The following is a 24,402-nucleotide window of genomic DNA, read 5'->3' on the forward strand; positions in this document are numbered from 1 at the left end:
AGGCCAAGCCACCTTGTAACACCCAGGGACTGTGGGCAGATGCAAGATTAGCCCTTAGGTATTATCCTCAATTGTCTTACACTTAACCTCTCAGCCCATAATGATCATACACTGCTCGACAAGAGAGGACCTCTCCCTCGACTGCAAGGAACAGTGTTGCACTCTCTACTTATATGGATCCCAGGAATTAAAACATATTTGAAAACATTTCAAAACCATAATATATATACTTTTATATCTCATATAAAATATATTTTGCAAAACAAATCTCTACGACTGAAATCGGCTACCGGCAGTCTTAGTTTCCATCAGTGAGAGTGCATCCCCGATCATTACCTTTGTCCGACAAAGGGGCTGATCCTATCACTATGATCACCCACTCAGATGAATTCTCAGATTGCCCCAACATACCTAGGTTTTGACCCCCGCTAAGGACCTCACTGATTGGTATATTAAAGACAGCCCAATCCGACACCTAGTGCAGTATCATAATCGAATCTAGGGGTCGGGTGTAACTTTTCAGTTTTTCCCATCAATCTCCAAGGTCCAGGGCAATACTGGAAATCTGGTTTAGTTCATAGATTCAATTAATCCTACACTGTATGTCCCTAGGGTCTCACCCCGATGGCTGAGACAAGCCACCCCAATCGACTTGGTGGCGCCACAGTGTCAGCCTTGTCTGGATAGGTCTCCCCAGACCGACCCACTGGCTGTGATCATTCTAAACTAACACGAGTCTCATTAAGTGTCCAGTTTAAGGGTATTACATAGAAACATACAAAGGGAACATGAATCAAATATGCACTTTTATTCATTTACAATAAACTCATAAATTAAATCATTTTGATTGAAGCTAATGGCATACAAAACTGTCTAACAATTTCATGAAGAACATTATCAAGTAAGGAGAGGGGTTTAGAGGACTTCCCTGATGATTATTCTAAATTCTACAATAGCTCTTTTGTTAGGAAGCCTCTAGCTACTAAGAATCACATACAACTAGAGAGAGATCAACAACTTATTCAATTAACAACCAAAGAAACAAAAACTAACTAAACTCAACTGGCATGACTAAGAAAAGCAGAAAGCAAGTAAGATAATTTATGACTAAGCATCTAAATTAGGATGTCTCCCAACAGCCTCTTGTTTTCTTGGGTTCACCACGGTGGTGCTTGGTAGAGTGCTTGGTACCCTTGCTGAAATCATTTGTGCCAATTGCCCAACTTGATTCTCCAAGTTCCTTATTGATGCTTCATTATTCTGAAATCTTGTTTCAACACTAGCTATGAACTTGGTCATTAGATCCTTTAGGTTAGATTTCTATTCCGGTTGATGGAAGTTTTAGGGGAGGGGCTTCGGTGCATGCTGATTTGGCCATGGCTGATTCGGGTGGCCTCTCCATCCGGGGTTGAAGGCATGATGGTACTGATTTCCTTGCTACTTTGCAAAGTTGCCAACAAAGTCAACCTATTCTGTGGACTGCCTAAAATGATTGCCAACTTGGCATTCAATGCTGATATGTCCTCCCCCACACTTATCACAAGTCATGGACTGCACATGCATGGCTGCCATCTGCATCTCATCTACTTTCTTGCTGAGTGCACTTATTTGTGCAGATAGAGTTGTGTATGTGTCCACATTGTGAAGACCATGCTGCTTCCTCACTTGTGATCTCTCTGAATGTCATTGGTAATTATTGGCTGCCATCTCCTCTATGAGTGCATGGGCCACTTCAGGGGTCTTATTGTTGATGGAGCCCCCGGCTGCCGCATCTAGGATGGTCTTGTTGGCTTCGGTTAGACCATTGTAGAAGGTTTGCACTTGCAGCCATATAGGAAGTCCATGGTGAGGGACCTTCCTTAACACCTCCTTATAACGCTCCCATGACTCATATAAAGATTCTCATCCCAAGTGGCTATAGATCCAACTAGCCATCTCATCCCAAGTGGCTATAGATCCGGCTGGTAATGAATTCAGCCAAGCCTTGGCCTTGTCTTTCAATGAAAATGGGAATAACTTCAGCCTAACAGCATCATCACTCACCCCATTGTGCTTGAAAGTGTCATAAATCTCCAAGAAATTGGCTATGTGAGAATTCGGATCTTCATGAGCCATGCCACAAAATTGAAATGTGTTTTGGATCATCTGAATTATGGCTGGTTTGATTTCAAAGTTATTAGCAACAATGGCTCATCTTATAATGCTTGAAGTAGCTCCGGTTAAGGTTGGTTTGGCATAGTCCATCATAGTCCTTGGTTCGGCCATCTCTTCAATTTCAGCTCTAACTTGTCTAGCAGCTCTTAAGTGGATGCGAAGGCTTCTTTCAATTTCTGGATCATTAGGGACTTCCTCCGGTTCAGGTCTGCTTTTCATAAACTGTACAAGTCAAAGCAAGAAAAAGACTAATGTACTCCAATTAGAAATGTGAATAATCAAACAATCAGCAATCCTCATAAAGAAGTATTGTTAACCACTACTGTAGCAGGAATTTACAAGACAAAGACTGAATGCTATCTTAAAAGAAAAGCTTCAAACACAAGAACAATCAGCAAGCTGAATATAGACAGATCTGAAATCTGATATACATGATTGAAATCAGAGAAGTACCCTCTCAAATCAAGAAAACTGCACCCTATCGAGCTGATATACAAGATTGGACAAGACTAGTAGCCTAATATATATACGGTTGGCAAGAAGAAAGAGGATTTCTGATTTCATCCATGAAGGTAAATGTGCACAAATCTAAACTGTAATATTTTCATGGAATATACATAACTAACAATCAGCTACATTACCGAAATTACCAAATCATAACATATCAAATCAAAAAGAACTACACACTACCAAATTTGTAACAGTAACCTAAGACAAAGCTAATATGCAAGAAGAACAGTCAGCAATCTCAAAACACAGAAGCTAGCTAAAAGGAAAAAGCAACCTACATAATTCTGTCAAATCAGAGAAATGACCTATAGACTCAAGAAACTACACTCTACCGCAACATGAGTAGCTATTTTTGTGTGTGCACAGGTCTGATTTCTGATTTCAGCAATGAATGTTAATGTGTGCAAATATGAACTATACTATTTTTATAAAGTATACAAAACAAAAATTCAGCTACACTACCAAGACTAGACAACAACCAAAAGCTAAGCAAATCAGCAATTGGAAAGAAGACTACTGATATCAGAAATGAAGGTTACTATATACAGATTTGAATTCTACTACAAATCTGAAATCTATCAAGTCAGAAATCTATCAAATCATAAATGAAATCTATAACACCAAGCTATAGAGAACTTCCTACAAAACACAGATCTGAAATCTACCAAATCAGCAAAGTAACTTATAGAATCACGAAGCTACATTCTATAAAAACAAGAAAAACAACCTAAACTAGATGCATTCGGCAAGGGGAAAGAAATCTGAAACTACTGAACTAGTATAGCAGCCTAAGTTTGAGACAATCGGCTATAAGAAAGAAAATTTCCTAAATCAGCAATAGAGGTTAATGCACACCAATTTGAACTACAATGTACAAAGTTAGAAATTAGATAAACAGTGGCTAATAGTTCCTAATATTGCTACAATAAATCCCCGACAACGGCGCCAAAAACTTGGTGCATATTTGCTACACTAGCAAGTGCACTAGCCACACAAGTAATAGAGTGATGAATAGAGTATCGTTCCGACGATGACTTATATAACAACTACTAGTAATACATCAGCCATCTATTATCCGATTAACTGAAATGCTAACCTAATCAAAACTGAATTCCTATCTAACAAACTATTTCTAGCAAATTGGATCAAACACCTTTCATGCAATTGAGAAGATAAGCTAAATATGCATAGAATTGCTTAAGTAGTTAGTTCTCTATGTCATTTAAGTGGATTGGGATTCAGCCTTGGTTTGGTGAAACCCCAAGGCAATGAACAGCCTCTCTCAAGCGCATGTTCACTCTATGCATGATGATGGTTCTTCTATCTCTAGCAAGAATCTAATCCTCATGCATGCATTAAGATCTAGGCATTCTAGGGCCTCAATTCAGATTGAATGAGCACTAACAAAATTGTGCAAGCAATCTCTAACCGCACTTAATTCGGTTCTTGATTAGCAGATCCAAATTTCTAGAGTCTTTCTCAAGAACTCTAGAACTTTCAAGAATCAAGAATAGTTTAGCCAAACAAAATTGAGGTTGCCTAAATTCTTTCTCAAGAAATTCAGACATTACAAAGATCAAGATCAATTCGGCTAGCAATTCTAACAATTAAATTTCTAATCAAGAAACATCAAGATTGAATCTAATCCATTCGAATAACCCTAGAGAACTAATTACAGATCTGAAATTACATGAAACATCATTCAATTACAGCAAGAAAGATTAAATTAATGAAAAAAATAAATATGAAAACCCTAGCTGAATTAGATTACCACTTGTGCAGAAATCAAGGAAGAAGACAACCTAGATTGATCTCCTCCAATGGCTTCTCCTCCAAATTCGAAATCAGCAATTCTTCTTCTCTTGAATATTCTTGAATCTTCTCCTTTCTTCTCTCTTATGCACCCTTCTTCCCAAATCTCCCAAAAGCAATTCATCCCAAAAGGTATTGACCCCTTTTCCCCCTCTTTCTCTTCTCCTTTTATTGCTTTCTCTTCAGCCCCTTTTTCTCTCATCTAGAAATTTGGCGCCTTTAGCTTCTCTTGAACCTTCTAGAAGTTGCTGCCCCTAGCTTCTCTTGGGTTGTAATTTGGGCTGCTCTTGAGCTGCAAATGGGCCTCCTCCTTGCTAGGCCGAATAGGCTCCCTTGGAAGCTTCGGCTGGGCTCTCTCTTTGGGCTCTCTCAAATAGTGTTGGATGGGCTTTAAGGGCCGAATAACCCTCCTTTGACCTTTCGTCTGAGCCTTGCTCCCAGCTGGGCTGTATTACCTCCAATTTGGCCTCTTGTAGTATGGTTTTATGTTCTTTTTCCCTTAGACTTGTCCCCTTTGATAATTTCCTGAAATCAAGCTAAATTGGGGTAAGAATTCACACAAATCAGCATCAAAACCATACATAAACACCAGAATTTATATGTAAATTATGCACAAATCAAACACTCCCACACTTAAGCTTTTACTTATCCTCAAGCAAATACATCACCCATAAATTGATCATCCCCCCTTATTATTACCATTTACCATATGAATTTTTGGATGAAAATGCATTGAGTGGTCGGGAAACTTGTGTACATATTCTGATTCATTCCTATGAACTACCATTCTTATCACATACATAAGAGCCAAAGAAGGGGAGAATATGAGATTCTTCATGCTCCAACGTTCACTTCCATTCAATATGTAAATTAGCACCTTGACCTCTAAAATTAAGCATTAATATTATCTAGGTATATGGCATTCATGTTGAATTGGGCTAAAGCAATTTTAACAGATTAAAACTAGGTTTTACAGATGTGGGTTGAATTGCATCTTGCAATTAACCATCAATCCCTCACCCCATGAAGGAAATTTTAGGTCTGAGAACAGCCCCATCGAACCATAGATTCGGCCAAACCAATTTGGTCCAATCTGGTTCGAATGGGTATAGGGTTTGATGTTTAATTCAATATTCAATTCAAGAAGATGATCTAAAATTAAATAACTGATAAATGACATTCAAGAATCAGTGAACAAACACAAAAGGGGGCTGTTCGTAAGGCTGCAACCCTACAAAATGAGAAATTAGTTCACAGATTGCAATTTCCGTTACTGCAATTAACAGATTGCAGATTTCTTATCTGCGCAAATCTTCTCCTCCATATGAACCAGCTTCGTCTTCAATGAAATAAAATAGAAAAAACCAATTTTTTTCTGTCAATATTACATCAAAAGCAAATCCTATACATCTCGTCTATAAATGAAATAAAATATATATATATTTATAGACCAAGAAAGAATAGAATAAATTAGTAGGTGCACAAATTTCTTGTGCCAATAAAAGAATTCGATCTCCACCATATGAACAGCCCAAATTTCAAGAAATATAAATAGAACAGTTCTAAATATATTACAAAAAATAAAGAATTTAATTTCAGATCAATCGCCCATGTTTGAGAACTAAATTCTCAGAAAAAACTTAATCTGCACAAATCGGGTAGAACTGATTCTGCCGAATTGCACAGGTTCATATCAGATCTGATATTGGTTCAAGAATGTGATCCTAGCTCTGATACCACTAAAGGGATGAGAGATCCATCATATGAATGGCAGAACCCTGCAAGACGGTTGGGCAAAATTTCAAAAATTTCTCTCTCCTGTCTGGGAATCACATTCCCTATTTTAGAAAACTACATTTTCAATGATCATTCTTGAAACAAAACTGGACCTGATCTGAAACCAAAGGGAGGAAAGGGATATACCTGATATGAAGTAATGGTAACTCCCAATGAAGGTGTTCATGCCCAAGGAGAAAACTGAAACTTTCTTCCACTAAAGATGACACAATGCATAGTGAAGCAGGATCAGTAGGACGACTCTTCAACAAGAACTGAATTCATCAGCAAGAAAGGAGTAAAGGGCTGGTGATCATGACTTTAGATTGTTTCTTCAGCCAAGAAACAATATCATAAACTCTTATTGATCAGTTTCACAGGTGGAGATCGAACTGGGTAGGGATCGCAAGGACAAGGAGAGAATTCTACAGATTGTTGTGTGTAAAGCTGAGGAATTCGCCCCATATTTATAGTCTTCTTTGGATCAGCCTCCTAATCTAATTAGGAGAGAGTTTCTTGATCCAAATCTGATATTCGGATCTGGACTCTTAAATGGATAAGACTTATCTCATCCTTTCAACTAATCCTAATCAGATTATAAATAAGTTCTTGCCTTCTTTTAATTAACCAATTTAAGCCTAGTTCGAATTGGGCTTTAGGCCCATTAAGCCTATGTGCTCACTTACACCTTTAACCTGCTGCCCAATTGCCTCTCTTTGTATGGTGTGGGACCCATACATCGATCTACACATCAGCCACATGGGTTCAGCCTAGCCTTTGTTACAAGACCTAGCCGAATTCATAGCGAAGACAGTGAAACCCTGAGTCCACCACCATGGGCTCTTAGTGGGCCCAACATTTACACTAAATGGTCATTGGGTCCAGTAACCTTATGAAAACCCAAGGATTGTGGGCAGATGCAAGATTAGCCCATTAGGTACTACCCTCAGTGGTCTTACACTTAACCTCTCAGCCCATAATGATCAAACACTGCCCGACAAGAGAAGACATCTCCCTCGGCGGCAAGGAACAGTGTTGCACTCTCTACTTACATGGATCCTGGGAATTAAAACCTTTTGCAAACATTTTGAAACCATAATATATACATGTATATAAATATATTTTGCAAAAAACAAATTTCAAAGTTTGAAATCAACTGCCTGCAGTTAGGTTTCCATCAAAGAGAGTGCATCCCCGATCATTCACTTTGTCCAACAAAGGTACTGATACTGTCATTATGATCACCCACTCAGATGAATTCTCGAACTGTCCCAACATACCCAGGTTTTGACTCCCTCTAAGGTTCTCATTGATTGGCATATCAAAAATAGCCCAATCCGACACCTAGTGCAGTACCATAATCGAGTTTAGGGGTCAGGTGTAACATTCCAATCTTGCCCATTTGTCTCTAAGGTCTAGGGCAATATTGAAATTTTGGTCTGGTTTAGGGTTTTAAGAAAACCCACACTACATGCACCTCAGGTCTCACCCTGGCAGTTGAGACAAGCCACCCCAACCAACTTAGCAGCACATCAGTGTTAGCCTTGGCAGGATAAATCTCCCAGATCTATCCAATGGCTGTGAATATTTTAAACTAACACGAGGCTCATAGGTGTCCAGTTTAAGGGTATTACATAGAAACATACCAAAACACATGAATCAATTATGTACTTTTATTCATATACAATAAATTGTTAGATAGTTGTATGCCCTTAGCTCTAATTTGAATGATGTACATTATGAATTTATTGTAAATGAATAAAGTACATATTTGATTCATATTCCTATGGTGTGATTCTATGTAATAACCTTAAACTAGACACTTATGAGACTCGTGTTAGTTTAGAATGTTCACAGTCGTTGGTTAAGTTTGGGGGGATTTATCCTGCCAAGGCTGACACTAGTGTGCTGCCAAATGTTGGGGTGGCCTGTCTCAGCCACCAGGGTGAGACCCAAGGCACATGCAATATAAGATTAATTGAATATTTGAACCAGACTAGATTTTCAGTATTGCCCTGGACCTTGGAGATTGATGAAAACCCACTCAGATTAACTCTCAGACTATCCCAAATGTTGGGATCCTTGTGAGTAGAGAGTGCAGCACAGTTCCTTGCAGCCAAGGTAGAGGTCCTCTCTTGTCGGATAGTGTTTGATCATTATGGGCTGAGAGGTTAAGTGTAAGACCATTAAGGGTAATATCTAATGGGCTAATCTTGCATCTGCCCATAGTCCTTGGGTGTTACAAGGTTCCTTGGCCCAGGGACCACTTAGGGTAAGTGTTGGGCACATAGAGCCCATGTGATGGGTTTTAGGTGGTGCATTATCCATAACAGTGTATTCGGCCAGGCCTTGTAACAAAGGCTGGGCTGAATCCATGTGGCTGATGTGTAGATCAATGTTTGGGTCCCACACCATACAAGGAAGCCCAACTGGGCAGTAGTTTGGAAGGCTAAGTGAGCACATAACCTTATTGGGCCTAAAGCCCATTTCGAACTGGGCTGATTTGATCAGTTAAATAAGGGGCGAATTCTGGGATTGGATTAGCAGATAGGATTGGGTCTTAACCCTATCCACTCAGAGAGTCCAGATCTAAATGTGATTCAGATCTGGAAACCTCTTAATGAGATTAGGAGAAGGCTGATCTAATCTGCAGATAAGATAAGGGTTTATCCTTATCACTTAAAGGGAATTCTGATCCAAATGTGATTTGGATCAGCAACTCCTAATGGGATTAGGAGAGGAGGGGGTGTCAGCCTTTAGTAGATACATATTCACATCCTCTTTAGAGCTGAAATCACAGAAGGAAGAATTCAGCAACCCTGCGAAATTCTTTCTTGCTGCCTCCTTCCTGCCGCCGCCTCACCTACCAGTTCGATCTTCAGTTAGGTGGGAGAAATTAAGATTGGATCTTGATATCAGTTTCTTGTGAAGGGACTGATAGGAAGCTGTGCTCACATGCCATCTTGTTGATTCTTGCGAAGGATTAGGTTCTTGGGAAGAACACTACTGACACTGCTCCATCCTGCATTACGCCATCTTCAGTGGGAGCAGTTTTTGGTTCCTTCCTTGGGTGTGAACACCTCCATTGAGAGATACTATTTCTCCGTATCAGGTGTATCCCTCTCCTATTTCTTTTGTTTAGATCTGGTTCGGTTCTTGGTTCAAGATTGATCATTGAAAAATATGATTTTTCTAAAATAGGGAATACGATTCCTAGTAGGATGGAGAGAAGTTTTTGAAATTCACCCATTCTATTCCACAAGATTCAGGCATCCATACGATGGATATCCCACTCCTTCATAAATTCCATCAAGTACATCAATCTGATTGGAGCTAAGGGCATACAGTGTCTAGAATTTTCTTAGTCTCCATGTATTGAGGACAATTCCTCTTCTAGTGGTCGTTCTGCTTGTAAAAGTGATAGGCATCTGATGCCTTATCTTTCTTCTGCTTTTTGGTTTTCCTACCCTTCTTCTAAGCATTTCTTTTAGCCTTCCACTTTTTCTTGCCCACTTTGCCACCTTCAAAAAGCATGGCTATCGGCTTATCCATCTTAATCAGTTCTTCAGCCCTCTTAATCAGTTCTTCAGCCCTCTCTCCTTTGGGCCTCAGAAGCCCTATCACCCAGATGATTTGGAGCAGGGTTGCTAGCAATTTTGTCCAATTTCTTGGATGTCAGAACTAGCATAAGGTTTCAGAACCAGTCAGCATAATTAAGGCCCTTGAGTTTGTTATCATCCAATAACTTGGTGAAGTTTTCGTTTGCCATTTCTGGTAAAGGCAAAGCAGATTTATAAGTCCACAACCTAAATTGATTCATGTCATTACATAGAAAGGGATTTTAATCTATGTTCCATTTCCATTTTGGGCATCTTTGAGATTCCCTCCAATCTCTATGATGGAGACAGTTGTGTCTCTAGAAATGTGGGAAACCACATGGGGTGCATGGAGCCAAGTGTTTTAGCTGCAAAACCTCACCACCTTTTATGAAGGATCTCATCCACTCATCTTATGAGCTTTCCCTTTGACCTCTGTCGGACAAGGTTCATAGTCATTTTAGGTTAAACCTTTCTATCCAGTAAATGCTCACCCATCATGTTCGTGAACACTAAGGTACCGTGAGAGAGCCTTCCATTTTAGGATAGGCCCCACCCACATCGGTGTATGACGCTCCTATCATCTTATGAAGCAATTTAGCCGACTGCATTAGCAGATAGAAAGCCCAATTTTATGGTGCATTTTCACCCACCAATACAACCAACCTTCAACTAATGATGAAAGGCCTTTAGAGAATTCATCATATGGGGTGTTCCTCTTGGGGAGAAACTAAAATGGGCCCCACTGAGAAGGGAGATCATCCAATGATCTTAAGGGCACCATGGCAATGATGTGCATTCAGCCATGGTGTTCGAAAGAGCCACTATTGAATTAACATGGACCAAGCACTTATGGCCCATGTACGCAGCACATCACATCACATACATCATATGCATAAAATCCATAATTGATCCAATCAATTAAATAATTGTAAAACCCATAATTAAATTTTAAAAACCTTTTCAGCCCATTTAAAGCCCATAATATTATCTAGGTATATTGACTGAATTGCAAAGAGTAGTTCGGCCCATATAGAATTTATGCTGAGTTATGCTAAAGCAATTTTGACAAATCAAAACTGGGTTTTACAGACGTGGGCCAAATTGCATCTTGCAATTAACCATCAATCCCTTGGCCCATGAAGAAAATTTTATGGCTGAGAACAGCCCCCATCGATCCACAGATTCGGCCCAACCAGTTTGGTCCAATTTGGTTTGAATGGGTCTAGGGTTTGATGTTTAATTCAAGATTCAATTCAAGAAGATGATTTGAAAATTAAATACAGCTGATAAATGACAATCAAAATCAGCAAACAAACACATCAATGGTTTGTTCGTGTGGATCTAAACCTGCAAGAAAAAGGTCAGTCGCAACTTACAAATTTGATTTCTGCAAATCATAGATTGCAGATTTCTTATCTACGCAAATCTTCTCTTCCATGCAAACCAGCTTCGCCTTCAATGAAATAAAATAGAAAAACCTAATTTTTTTATTAATATTACATCAGAATCAAATCCTATGCATTCTATCTAAATTCAAAAAAAAAAAATTAATTACAAACCAAGAATGAATAGAAACGTAGATGTGTAGATTTCTTGCGTCGTAGAAAGATTTCGATCTCCTCCATACAAACAACCCAAAATTCAAGAAATATAAATATAACAATTCTAAATATATAATAGAATAATAGAGATTTACTTTTCAGATCAATTGCCCAAAACTGGGAAATGATTTCCAAAAAAAAAATGCTAACCACGCAAATCAGGTAGAACACCTTCTACCTATTTGCATAGATCCAGATCTAATCTAATTCAGTTCAAGACTTGAACCAGGCTCTGATACCACTGAAGGGATGGGAGATCCATCATATGGATGGCTGAACCCTACAGGAAGGTTAGGCAAAATTTCAAAAATTTCTTTTCTCCCATCTGGGAATCACATTCCCTAATTTTGAAAACTACATTTTCAAGGTTCATTCTTGAATCCAAAACCAGACCAGATCCGAAACCAAGAGGAAGGAGAGGGATATACCTGATACGAAGTAACAGTAACTCCAAATAAAGGTTTTCATGCCCAAGGAGAAGACTAAAATCCCCATCCACTGAAGATGACACAATGTGTGGTGAAGCAGGATCAGCAAGACGACTCTTTAATAAGAACCAAAATTCTTCAGCAAGAATGAAACAAGGACTAGTGAGCATGACTTCAGATTGTTTCTTCAGCCAAGGAACAACATCAAGAACCATTCTTGATCAAATTCACAAGTGGAGATCGAACTTGGTAGGGATGGAAAGAAAAGGAGAGAACTTTGTAGATTTTTGTGTATAAAATTGAGGAATTCCCTCCTATTTATAGTCTTTTTTGGATCAGCCTCGTAATCTAATTAGGAGAGAGTTTCTTGATCCAAATCTGATATTTGGATCTAGACTCTTAAATGGATTAAACTTATCTTATCCTTTAGCTAATGCTAAATAGATTATAAATCAGATCTTGCCCCTATTAATTAATTAACTTAAGCCCAATTCGAATTAGACTTTAGGCCCATTAAGCTTATATGCTCACTTACTCCTTAACCTGCTGCCCAATTGGCTCTCTTTGTATGGCATGGGATCCTTACATCGATCTACACATCAGCCACATGGGTTCAGCCTAGCCTTTTTACAAGGCTTGGCCGAATTCACTGTAGGAGACAGTGAACCCTTGAGTCCATCACCATGGGCTCTTAATGGGCCCAACATTTACACTAAATGGTTCTTGGATTCAGCCACCTTACAAAAACCCAAGAACTGTGGGCAAATGCAAGCTTAGCCCATCAGGTATTACCCTCAATGGTCTTACACTTAACCTCTCAGCCCATAATGATCAAACACTACCCGACAAGAGAGGAATTCTCCCTCGACTTAAAGGTACAGTGCTACACTATCTACTCACATGGCTCTCGGGAATTAAAACCTTTTGCAAACATTTTGAAACCATAATATATATATATATATATATATATATATATATATATATATGTATATCTCTATATAAATATATTTTGCAAAAACAAATTTCAACCTTTGAAATCAACTTTCGGTAGTTTAGGTTTCCATTAGAGAGAGTGCATTCCCCGATCATTTAGTTTGTCCGACAAAGGGGCTGATCATGTCACTATGATCACTCACGTAGGTGAATTCTTGGACTATCCCAGCATACCTAGGTTTTGACCCCCTCTAATGATCTCAGTGATTGGCATATCAAAGACAACACAATCTGACACCTAGTGCAGTACCATAATCGAGTCTAGGGGTCAGGTTTAACATTCCAGTTTTGCCCATCTATCTCCAAAATCTGGGGCAATACTAGAATTTGGTCCGGTTCAGGGTTTCAAGAAAACCCACACTACATGTACCTCAGGTCTCACCCTAGCCACTAAGACAAGCCACCCCAACCAACTTGGCGGCACATCAGTGTCAGCCTTGGTAGGATAAATCTCCCCAGATCTATCCAATAGTTGTGATGATTCTAAACTAACATGAGTCTCATAAGTGTCCATTTAAGGGTATTACACAGAAAAACACCACAATGACTTGAATCAATTATGTGCTTTACTCATTTATAATAAATGACAATAAGTGCATCAATCTGATTGGAGCTAAGGGCATACACTATCTAACAGTAACATCCAAGCTAATGTCTCTTAGATTTGACAGAACAGAATTATCAGATGCTCTGATGGTCATGGGTCGCTTCACTTCATCCTTTTCTCCAAGGCCTAAAGCATGTAGGGTGCCAAGGGTGCACACATTCAAGCTAGATGCATTGTCAATTAACACCGAGGGGATCCTCATTCTCCTACATACAACTGTGATGTATAATGACAGATTATGAGAGGTACCATATGTGGGGATTTCATCATTCGAGAAAGTGATGGTCCTGGGAGCCAAAGTCATTTTACCATCTGCGCCAACTTTTCTGGTTGAATATCAGGAAGGACATGAGCCCTTCAAAATACTTCCATGATCTATAAACGATTATGCTTAGAAGTGAGGAGAAGTCCCAAATTAGATACCTGGGCAGGTACTTTTGTCAGTTGGTCCTCCATATTATATCTAGACTTCTCAATGAACTTCCAGAACTCATCCCCCTCCCTTGTTTCCTCTTCTTTTGGCATAATTTCCTTCAACGTTTCCCCTACCTTAGCTTTTTCTTTTGTCATCTCTCGAAGGCCCAATCCTTCTTGACCGTAGTAGGGCTCCACATTCTTCTTCAGAGGGGCCTCGCATATGAGCACTACAAGCTTCACCAAGTAATTTTCAAGGACCCGGTCAGTGTCTTGGTAGACTGGTTTCATAGCAGGGTGGAAAGAAGGGTTTTGGGGTGGAAAGTTAATGGGTCTGAGAGGTGGGCGGTGGAGTGTTATCGGGCAGTATTGATTTTCATACGGAGGGTAAGAAATAACAAGGGGGGGCTTCTGGGTTCCATGGTGAGGACAAAGGTGTCGAGATGACTCATTAGATGGTTGGGGATGATGGGGTTCTCTATCGAGACTATGACTTCTTAGGGATCAACAAAATTCTCTTCTCCATATTCTATGATACTGATGGACGAAATGGGACTGGATCTGTGATCGGGCATAGGATTCTGTGTTATTCCCATACCTTGTTATGAAGGGTGATTTGATATAGGATTAAAGGTAATCAAATTCTGATCAATCAGATCTTGTATGGCCAACTTTAATGGCCAACAATGATCGGTGTTGTGATCGGGTCCCTGGTGAAAGGCACAGTAGGCATTCTCATCAGAATTTTAGGGTTTTGGTTCTAGGGGCGGCTTCCACTTCAGCAATTTCAAATATCCTTCCTAGACCAAGGTGGGCAATAACTGAGAGTGGGGATATGGGATTTGGGTGAGCTCTCTCCATTCCCTACGGGGACGAGGAGGAGCTGTTGAGGGATAGATATGAGGGATGTTGTTGTACCTAGGAAGGGAATGTGGGAGGTTTGCTGCTGGTGTCGGTTGATAAGGCATCATCGGGTTGGGTGGTTATGGTCTAAGATGAGGGTTCATTACAAAGGTGTCCTGGCAGGTGTAGGATGAGCCTGAATAGTGGCTACAAAACCAATTTGTGGAAGGGGATAGGTGGAGACTACATGGATCTCAGTTTCAGCCTTTGGTTGGGGTGGGGGTCTCCTTGGTCCAGGAGTAGAATCAGTCGGGTTTCCTACCCCAGATATAATGGGATTCATGCGCCCGTGACACACAGACTCTTCTATCCTCATAGCACCCTTAACAACATCACTGAAATCCTTCAATGGTTGGGCCACCAATAATGTATGATAGGGATCCTTTAATGTCCTAATGAAGGTCCTCACCCTTTCCTCTTTAGGCAGGGGATGGTGGAGCTTGGCTGCCACCTCACGCTAATGATAATAGTAGTCCAGAAATGATTCCCCTGACTTCTAACTCATCAACTCCAGATCAGCTCAGTCGGGTACCAACTCCATATTGTAAGAAAAATGGTAAAGGAATGCTTCAGAGACCTTTTTTCATGACTTCTTCTTGTCCTCCTCCAGGTTAGTGAACCATGTTCTTGCACTGATAGTCAAACTCTTTTGGAACATTTGAATCAATAACTTCTCATCAGACCCGTAGTGAAACATATCTCCGCAGAAGATTTTCAAATGAGTCTGAGGGCAACTCTTACCATCATATTTTTCAAAATCAAGGATCTTAAACTTCTCAGGATGCTTAGCATCGAGATAAAGACATAACTCTTTAAAATCCGTGACCCCTAAATTGTGCACTCCTTTCACTTGTCTCATCTCCTCCTTCAATTTTTCTACATCATCCTTTAGAGGGGTTTGAAATAGGGGAGGTGACATAGTGAATTTGGGGTCATCCTCACTAGAAAGAGTTGGTGAGGGTTGAATATAAGCTTGCCCTAGGAAGCTAAAGGAGGGTTGACATTGGGGTTGATGGTAAGATTGTACGGTAAAAGTCGGTTAAGAAAAAGGCTGATGATATGGTTGCTCTGTGGAGCTAAATACGGGTGGGGGTGGAGGTGCAAAGTTGAAGGATGATTGGGGCGAGGATTGTTGAGGCAAAGCTGTGAAGGTAAAGGGAGGGGGTGTAAAAGTGATATTAGTGGTTGATGTAGTGGAAGGCGTGCTAGCGGGTGTGGTTCCTGATATTGGGGGCTGAGGATATGGACCTGTGGAAGAGGGAGGAGGTGGCACTGATTGGTTATGTTCTTCGCGAAAAGCTGCAAATTGAGCTATTACATCTTGGAATTGTTCTTGAAGTTTGAGGTATTCAATGTATGGAACCGAGGCTGGTATCCTTGAGTCTGACAGAGTAGTTGAACCTATGGAGGAAGGGAGTATGGTGTTGTCATTCTGATGCGATTCTTGTGCCATTGCTCACGCAACAGACCTTGTGATTATACACCGAGCTATGGCCCTAGGATTCCCAATGATGCTCTGACAAATCACCAAACTCAATTAGTGTCACTTTCTCTATCTTTTCTCCTCTTTGTTTATTTTTATATTTTTATTATTGTTATTTCTTTCTCTCTCTTCTCTCTCTCTCTCCTTTTCTCTTTTTTTCTTTTTTCTATCATCATCATTTTTTATTTTCTTTTTAATTACTTTTTTATCATTTTTATTCTTTTCTTTTTTTATATATATTTTTATTCTCTTTCATTTTTTAATTGATTTATTATTATCATTTACTACATTATCTCACTTCTTCTTTCTTTGTTGTATATGCTCCCTTTCCTTAATCATCCCTTTTATCCTTTCTCTCTGTTTCCCTTTCTTCTCTCTCTCTCTTCTTCTTGTTTTTGTTTGTTTTTGTTTGATTTGTATATTATTATTATTATTATTATTATTATTGTTATTATTATTATTATTATTACTTATTCTTTTTTTATTATTATTACTTTTGTACATATATGTTTTTTATTTTATTTATTATTATTATTGTTTATTACATATTTATTACTTATTTACTTATTTTTTCTTTTTCTTCTTTCCTTTTTTTGTTGTTCCAACACAGCCCCCTTTATATTAACGAAAGAACAAAACAAAGTCAAAAGGTCCTTTCTCGCAAAGGAAGCCACATCAAATACATCCTGACATCCTGAAGCTCATCTCTGTATACCAATAACGTTAGACTGATTAACCCAGCGGATCATCGGTCTGACTTTTGAATCTTGCCCCTTTGTGGTTCAAATGCACTCAGCAGGCAACGTTTATGTGCGGCTTGGGACGAAAGAGATCCAGGTGAAGTTAAGGGTAGCTCCAGATCGAGCGTACATGGGTGATTGTCTGACTGCTACAGCCATTGGTAATAAGCAGGATCGTACAAAGGCTGCTCCGTGTATTCTACATAGAGCAAGTCTCTCTTACTTGCGGACCAATGCAGTTTAAACTACTGCTATAGATTTGCATCCAGCCTTGAGAATTCAATGATATTGGAGTCCATAAAACCAATGGAAGGTATTATTTGTTTAATACCAAACTGTTTAAGCACCCTCATAGGAGCATAGGGAACCGAACCATGACCCCTGCCAAAATGATGCTTTGTCTACGTTCGGTGGCTAGACGTGGCTGGCTACACCCTTCTTGCAATCTCAGATCCAATCGCCAATTAATAGAATTTTCTGCCACATTTTGCAGCACTTCATAATAATCCTGCCATGTCGTAAATGCTGGTTGTGGTCGAATGTAGAGTATTTCAATGACCCGAAAGTGAGGTCTCTGCCACACATTCTATCTTCCTGGAATACTCAGAAAAGGAAGATGATGTGTAAGCCACAGTTGCAATATCTGAAGAGAGCCTTGAAAAGGCCATGTTTTCTTAGTCTGTAACAGGAATAAACCTCTCAAGATTTCAGATAACACCATAGGGACAAGGGTCACCTTTGCGCAGCTAGATGACATGCTGAACGGATCTAATTGTTGCAACACAGTAACTAGGCATGCATGAATTTTATCACGATCCAAAGGAAACAATAAATGTCCTACCAAGGCTAGGAAAAGTGCGTATCTCTGCCCTACCCTTTCGCATTTTTCATTATGCGGCTTGTATTCAGTGATGTTTCTTAAGCAGGTAGTCAATGGAGAGAATGCAGTCATTTATTATCTTTACTTGACTATTCTTGCAACGAAGGTACCGTGCTACACCATCCTTGTATCCATGCTTATACAGAGGGACCAATGCGTCATCTGCCAACCACATGCAAAGTATGTAAGCCACTTTCTTCGAGGGTTGGACATAGTTGGTTATTGCCAAAGCAAAACACCTTCTTCTTAGAGTCCCAACACTTGAAGGCTGCTTTGAGCATTGACCAATCTAAGTCAACACGAGCTAGATGAATCATATTCCCCCATGTGAGGGAGCCTAGTAAATCATTCATATTTGGCTCTCCACCTTCGATTTTCTTTAGAAACCTTGGATTGCATCCTGGATATTCAAAAAGCTCCGGCTCCATTCCTAATTACAACAAGAGAAAAGGACAGTTCATTATTGTACGTAAGAGCAAAATTTTGTATTTGTTATACATTGTTTCCTTTCTTTTCACCCTTTCCTATTTTGTTTATTTTTCTCTTTTTTTTTTTGTTACTTCTTATTGCCTTCTTTTCCTCTCTCTTTTGTTTATTTTATTATTTAATTTTTTTCCTCTTTTTTTTATCATTTTATCTATCTCCATTATTATTTATTTTTGAATTTTTTCTTCATATTTGTCTTTTCTTCTGCTCTTCCCTCTTTAGTATTATTCTAAAATGTGCATCATACATGTCCTATCCTAAAAGCTAGGGTAGCTTCCGCACTTCCGTTCAAGATTGGGTTCTATATGAGGATGCATGGGCTGACTTGACTTGTTTGTAGACACAAGGCTCAATAAGGTAGCCAGCCTTCAAACTTTCACCCATCGGACAAGCTTCTCGGGTTAGTGGCTGGTTTGTGGGTTATCGGTCCGGTTAGTGGCTGGTTTGTGGGTTATCGGTCCAAATCGTATAGGACACTAGAATCTAATGAAAGTGGCGTGTGAAAAGCGTGAGTGATATCAAGCATGCAAAAAGTAAAGCAAAGAAAGCAACAGCTAAACATCATTATCATATGCAAACTTAACTGGGTATCCAGTATAATGGCACACTCACTGAAACGCATTCTACAAGAGAAATATTTACATGCATTGAATTTTCATTTCTAGGAAGGTACACTTATTTAGAATGTAAAATTATTAAAAACACACCCCCTCCTCTTTTCTTCTTGACCTAAGCCTTAATACTTGCTTCTTCTTTTTCTTTTTAATTTGACTTGATTTTCTATTTTTTTTTATTTCTTTTTTGGTTTTGTATTTTTTTAGTTGCCTTGAAACTTGAGCACATTTCAGCTTAAGAGGTTCTTCTTACAAAGTCCAAGTTATTTAATCTAAGTGAGTTTTCATGGCCTCTTTATGGTTTAAAAGATCATTCTTCTTGAATGGTTTTATTGCTCTTTCCATTTCAGCATTTAATCATATTTATCCTCAAGGAAACAAGGCTGAAAACATCTCCCAATCATATCCACAATGAGAAAGTTAACCAAGTTCAACAAAGCCAACTCTACCCAAAAGACTAGAAACCCATCCTTATTTCAACATGTCAAATCAACAACCTGAAAGGAGCAATGCTGAAACTTCTTCTAAAGTCTCCCAAAATAAGCAAGTTCAAGGCTCAATTACTTCAAAGAAAATACTTGCCAAACTAAATCAGCCTATGTTTCTCTTTTATTGCTTATTGTTAAGGAAAAAAAAAAGAATTAAACCTCTACCCTAAAGCTGATTTATTTCATCTCACAACACACAAGACCCATTGAATCTCATTTGTTGGTATTTTATTCATGATCAATCTAGGAACATCCTATTAAGCCTCCACCTACTAACCTAAAGCTAAGAGATCCCACAACTCTCATCCTTCTTTCTATAGGGAACAATCTAATACCACAACACCGAATCAGTCTACTGCATTCCATGCTAGCAATTCTCAATCTCAATTTGATCCTACTTGGTATTCAGAAGTTGGCGCTACACATCACATGACCGCTAATCTCAATAATCTACAAACCAAATGTGAATATTCTGGGATAGATCAGATTCGTGTTGGTAATGGTGTGGGTTTGAATATTTCTCATACAAGACATTCATCATTCTCACTTCATAATCATAATTTTCATCTAAATAATATTCTTCATGTCCCTTATATCACCAAAAATTTACTCTCCATTCATTAATTTGCTCGTGATAATGACTATTTCTTTGAATTTCACCCTTCCTTGTTCTTGGTTAAGGATCGATCCTCAGGGAACCTCCTCATGCACGGTGTAAGTAAAGATGGTCTCTATTAGCTTTTTCCTTCAATTGCTTCTTCTTTTCCTTCTGCTCTTGTTGGTGACATTTCAAGTTTGGAATCATGGCATTCTCACTTGGAGCACCATGCTTTTCAAGTCGTGAAGAATGTTCTTTCTAGTATCGACACTTCTTTTGGTAGTAGTTTTTATACAATTTATCATCATTGTCAAGTTTCCAAAAGTCATAGATTGTCTTACTATAATGTTCATACTATGTCTTTAGCTCATTTAGAACAAATATATTCAGACATTTGGGGTCCTGCACCTTGTTCTTTTGTTAATGGTTTTAATTATTATATTTTATTTTTGGATGATTATAGCTGTTTCTCTTGGGTCTTTCCTATTACTCATAAATCTGATGCTCTACCCATCGTTTTACATTTCAAGACATATGCTGAGAATTTGTTTTTTTGCAAAATTAAACAGTTTTAGTCCAATTGGGGAGGGGAGTATCATTCTATTTGCACTCAACTTGCTCACTTTGGTATACACCATCACATATCTTGTCCCCATGCTCATGCTCAGAATGGTGCACTGGAGAGAAAGCATAGACACATCACTGGAACCATGCTAGTCTTACTCTCTCAAGACTCTATGACCCTCACATATTTGGATGATGCAATGCAGACTGTTGTTTTCCTTATCAATCGACTTCCCACTCCCATTTTACAAGGTAATTCTCCGTACCAACTCTTGTTTAAACAAGCCCCCGACTACTCCATTCTTCGTGCCTTTGGTTGTGCTTGTTATTCGTATTTGCATCCTTATAATATGCATAAGTTTGATTTCAAATCCTCTCTCTATGTTTTTTCTTGGCTGTAATGCTTCACATAAGGGTATCGTTGCTTGGACCCCTCTACTGGTCGTATTATAATTAGTAGAGATGCTTTTGTAGAGTCTTCATTTTCTTTTGCATCACTTTAAGTTACCTCCTCTACTTCTTCTTCCCCATCCTATTGGTACATACATATTTGCTCCTTTTTTTTCTTCTCCACAACCATCATGCCCCTCACCTCCCACTGCCTTACCTCTTGTACAACCTCTCTCCCCTGTAACTTCATGTGCCTCCCTTTTATCCTCCTCTCCAATCCCTAAGATGCGAATGTTTGAATCTATTATGAGAAATACTAAACCTATCCCACCTCCACTCGATCTCAAACTATGGTTACAAGATCCCAAACTTGTGCCTCTACTTCTCTTGCCACGAGGTACCCCCTCTCTAAGGCACTTCTTGCTCACCATGTAAGCATTCCTAGTGAGCCCACTTGCTTCTTACAAGTTAATAAACATATAGAGTGGCAACAAGCTATGTGTGATGAGTTCGTTGTTTTAATGAAAAATGGAACTTGGACCCTAGTCCCTCCTCATTTTTCCATGAATATTATTGGTTCAAAGTGGGTGTATCATGTAAAAAATGCAGATGGTTCTATTTAGCAGTATAAGGCACGTATTGTAGCACAAGGCTTCTCCCAACAACAAGTTGTTGATGTTGGTGAAACCTTTAGCCTAATGGTCCAACTGGCTACCATAAGAATTATTCTAAGCCTTGCTCTCATGCAACATTGGCTTCTTTGGCAACTTGATATTTCTAATGCCTTCATGGTGAAATCACTGAAGAAGTCTATATGCGCCAACCACAAGGATTTATTGACCCATAGTTCCCAAATCATGTTTGCCAACTCCATAAAGCTCTTTATGGACTCAAGCAAACCTCATGTGCTTGGTTCTCCAAGCTAAGTAATAAACTTATGCATATGGGATTTACTGCTTCTAATGTTGATTCTTCCCTTTTTCTCTTCAACAAAGATGGGATTCTTATTTATTTGTTGATTTATGTTGATGACTTGTTGGTTACTCGCAATGATGCTTTTGCTCTCTCTCAGTTTATTTCTCAACTTTCTCAACTAGCTTCTTACTTTGCTATCAAAGATTTGGGCAATTTAAGCTACTTTCTAGGCATTGAGGTCACACACTCCTCTTTTGAACTTCAACTCTCTCAACACAAATAAACATGTTCATGGGCCGAGCCAGGCCGGGCTTTTGCTCTTCATTAATAGAAAATTTTCAAGCCTGAGCCCGAGCCCGGCTCTCATAAAAAGCCCAAAGCCCAGGCCTGAGCTTGAAGCCTAATCTGGGAGTCTAACCGCCGGTGCCTGAGTTCACCTCTAAGAGTGAGAGAATGGTGCTTGAGTTCGCCAGTTCCTAGGAGTTTGATAGTGAGAATGAAAATTGAGAAAGTGAGAAGATAAAAGATAAAAAGAGTGCCGGCTGGGGAGAGAGAGAGAGAGAGAGAGAGAGACGACCTAGTTCTGGTGGCACCGGATGTTGATACCTGAGTTCGCAGAGTGAAAATGGTGCGCCTAGGTTTGTTGAGAGTCTGAGAGTGAGAAACTGAGAATGAGAAGAAAAGTGAGAAGATAGAAGATGAAAACGATGTCGGTCACAGAGAGGGAGAGGGAGAGGGAGAGAGAGGGAGAGAGAGAGAGAGAGAGAGAGAGAGAGAGCTCACCGCTGGAGAGAGACGACCTAGTTTTGGTGGTGCTGGCCGCCGCTGCCTGAGTTCACAGAGTGAAAACGGTACGCCTGGGTTCGCTGATTTTGAGAGTTTGAGAGTGAGAAACTGAGAATGAAAAAAAAAAAGTGAGAAGAATTTAGCGTTAGGGTTAGGTGGTTTAGGAATTTAGGGTATAAATTATATAAAAGTTGGATCGGGCTAGGCTCGGGCCAGGATTTTTTGATAAATCCCAAGCCCAATCCAAAAAAAATTGAACTTTCTCCTTCGTGCTGACCTTGATGGTTGCAAACTTGTCACTACTCTCATTGCAGTCAATTGGATGGTGCTCCACTCGATGACCCATCTGAATATAGAAGAAGCATTGTTGGCTCCAACAAGAGATTTCCTCTGCCGTGAACAAAGCGTGTTAGTTCCTGCAAAACTGTGGTTTCAGGTTTATAGGAGCTTTGCTCGAAGTTGATTGGATGACCGACGTTTCCTAAACTAACGAGAAAGGATTGGACCAACGTTCACGGTAGGCAATGGGATGATCTCGTGAGGTGGAGCATATGCTTTTGTTTTTTGCTAGTGCGATAATTTCAAGATCAGATTAAAACGAAAGTTTTCATGCTGTAAACACCCCCTTGAATTTAAATACGTTGGTCTCAGATCTGAACCGTCCATAACTCACCTATTTGGAATTACCCGGATCAGTAGTGATCTGACATATCAATTTAAACACGTGTCAATCCAAAAATGGTTTTCACAATCAGAATGCACAAATTAGTACAGTAGTTTTACTTTATAAAAGCCCATTGTGATGATGCACCCCAAGTCTCCAAATGAAGCAACAAGTTGTACCTTCGTAACTGTGTTGAACATGGACTGTACTAAAGTGTGAGCTGGCCCAACAACTTCAATTAAATACATCCCAATGAAAGCAAAACCATGGGCCCAACATTTAAGAGAGTGTCGGTGGAGTATCAGCAAAGTTGTAATCGTGTATGGATGATGGAATTTTACTTTTGGTTAATTGCTGAAATCTTTCCTAAAATTTGTTAATAACAGTCATGTCCCCTCAGTTTTTTTGAGGGCAGACCCTTTTTCTTGTTGAAGTCCTCTAATAAGAGGCACAGAAAAGCCCAAAATATACATACCACTGAGACTGATTTCTACAGAAAAAAACAATTCAAAATTCATGAACAACTGAAATAAGAGAGTTTAATTAAAGTTGTAGCTTTACCTTTAAGCATTGATATGAAGAGCAAATTAAGAAAAAAACAAAAGAGATTAGAGAGGTTTGTGGTAGTAATTGATATGAATAAAAAAATTTAAAAAATAAATATTTGAATAAAAGTAATTGCATGAGTGTTTTGGACATCTTTTGTGCCCGTTGCTAAGAGATTCTAATATAAAGAGATAATTATAATTACCAAACTTTAGGGGAGGTTTCTGCAATTTACTCTTCTACTTTTAGAGGTTTATTTTACCTATGTGTATTCTATATTTCTATGGATTCTATATATTATTCTCCATATTTTGTAGGTTGTCATTTATCCCCTATACTTTACATATTGATTATATAGGCATCTCCAATGTGAATAAGTGGTACCTATGTCTTATGTGAATAAGTAACTTTTCCACTTGAGGAAGGTTGTCAAAACTTGGATGTGACAAAA

Source organism: Nelumbo lutea, chromosome 6 (genome assembly GCF_056320005.1).
Source record: "Nelumbo lutea isolate HS-2025 chromosome 6, American lotus-T2T, whole genome shotgun sequence".
NCBI lineage: Eukaryota > Viridiplantae > Streptophyta > Magnoliopsida > Proteales > Nelumbonaceae > Nelumbo > Nelumbo lutea.